General features: G+C 35.2%; 1 pseudogene; it reads left to right on the forward strand.

Moving 5' to 3' along the window:
• The first annotated feature begins 389 nt into the window (after positions 1-389).
• On the forward strand, positions 390-1,723 carry LOC130511233 (putative BTB/POZ domain-containing protein At3g08660; annotated as a pseudogene).
• Positions 1,724-2,346: the final 623 nt, after the last annotated feature.

Below are 2,346 nucleotides of genomic sequence, written 5' to 3' on the forward strand. Positions count from 1 at the left end.
ATATTATTTTAATTTTAATATATATTTTTAATTTTAGTTTTAAAAGTAAATATCGACGTTTATGTGATATTTTAAAAAATTACAAAGAAAATGTCTTCTTCATCAAGCGTGCCAGATAACTATAACAGGCGACGTATGAATGTGGATAGAGGAACGCCGAAAGTGTGTTGGTGTGGTGAACCTGCTGAAATGTTTACATCTGGATCATCTACAAATCCAGGAAGATTGTACTATTGCTGTGCAAAATGATATAATAAGGTTAGGTTTGTTTTTTATTTATCATGTTGTGGATGCAATTCTGAGATCTGGTATGTTTGTGAAATCAGAGACATTTATTCAAATGGACGGATGAGTGCTTGGTCGAAGAGGTATAAGATATTAAATCAGTGATGAGTGACATGAACAAAGGCATGTCAGATCTGAGAGTTAACGTTGCTCGGTTGGAGAAAGAGTTTGATAGGACGGAAAAGATGCAGTGTTTGAGAAATGTGATGGTTTGTGGTGTTGGTATGTCCATACTTTGCTACTACTACTTCTTTGCATAGTCATGTTTTGTAATCGTAGGTCAGCCATTATGTTTTATGTAACTCAGTCTAAACGTTTCTGTAACTCCGCCTTAACGTTTCTGTAACTCAGACTAAAAAATGCGACTTTTCTCGTAGAAACACATGCTTCTCTTTTAATATATAGAGGATTTACGTGACTACGAGAAAATCCCTTATATATCAAAGGAGAAGCATTTTTAAGAGTTTCCTTAAAAGTGAATTGGCAATATGTCTGACGTGGCTTCATGAGAAGCTTTTATTTAAAAAATTGCATACGTGTCATGCAGAGAGCGTTTGTCACAAAATATGCATTTAATGCACACATTACATTCCTTAAAAATCTTAACAATTCTCGGGACGTCATATCACCCGCACCTTCAATATGATTGTCGATGAAGAGTACTGATCAAAGTGAACATGTAATCAAAAAGAACACATTTACATATATAAGGACAAAGCTTAAAGAATCTCATCGTTGAAATAGAGAGTTACCTCGACAAGACAGCTTTCTGCAACCTAGAGAAATCAGTTCAAGTGTTAACCTCATGCGAGAAACACGAACTGTCTGAAACATTCAAGATTCCTGATAGTTGTGTGGAGGCTATTGCCATTAATGCATGTAGGGATCAGTTCGTATTAGGTTTATCAGAGGAGCTCAAGGGGAGAAAGTGTCTCGAGTTGGGGATCGCACAACTCTCTGCTCTTGGTATTGATAACTACACAAGAGTTGTGTCCGTGATGGCGAGAACAGGTGTCCGGTCCGAGAGTATCATTGCTTCTATGATGCATTATTCTCAAAAATCACTAAAGGGTGTTGTTGATAGAACTGTCATGAGCAGAAGGGGATCATTGAAGCCATTGTAACTCTTTTGCCGAGTGATGAGAGAAGATCAATCATCCCTCTCAGTTTCTTCCTTGGAATGTTAAAGATCAGAATTACATTGGATATAGAGATCTCTTACATGCCTGAGCTTGAACGTAAAATAGGTCACCAGGTAGAAAGTGTGAGACTTGATGATCTGCTTATATACCTTCCAACATGCTTTCTTGAGACGGTTGGTGAAGAAGATGAGGACAGTGGTTATGATACAGATTCCACTGGTCATCACCATGGTTCATTTCTGAAATTAAGTGGGAATGATGAAAGGATCACGTACGGATGCGTGAGAGTTACCTGATTACACACATATAGTAATCCCTTTCAAATATAATATATGCACATGTTGATTATACGAATCCAAATTTTATATGTGAAGTTTGAAATGATGGCTTGATTTTATTTTGTTATGAGTGTATGTATTTGATCTGTATGGACATTTGCAAATAAGCATTCGAGCAATATATGGTTCCTAAACTTTGACGTAGCTGATTTTGGCAAACACCTACTCTTTCAAATTTGCATATAATATTTAGTTTTATAGTTTTGTATAAACCCATGTAAGCTTTATGGACTCATTAAAATTTATAAAGATATGAATGCATTATGGTAACCCATGTAAGAAATCTGTTTGGAAAGACCTTCAAAACTAGATAGGCCTTATATTTGTACTTAGTTTGACATCCAAATTCAACCCCACGTATAGTTTCCATGTAGCTAGAAACACTTGCCATTTAAATTCTTTCATATTTATGATAGTGCATATTGAAAGAAACGAGTTCTGCCTTTTTTATATTAGTTTGAGAAGTTTCTTTGAAATAAGTCTTTCCATATGTCTATATACAATATATTCTTATTACGTGGCTCATGCTTTTAAAATTTATCATTATTGTTATCATAAGACGCGTATCAAGACCATATAAT

The sequence above is a fragment of the Raphanus sativus genome, chromosome 4, assembly GCF_000801105.2.
Source record: "Raphanus sativus cultivar WK10039 chromosome 4, ASM80110v3, whole genome shotgun sequence".
Classification (NCBI taxonomy): Eukaryota; Viridiplantae; Streptophyta; class Magnoliopsida; order Brassicales; family Brassicaceae; genus Raphanus; species Raphanus sativus.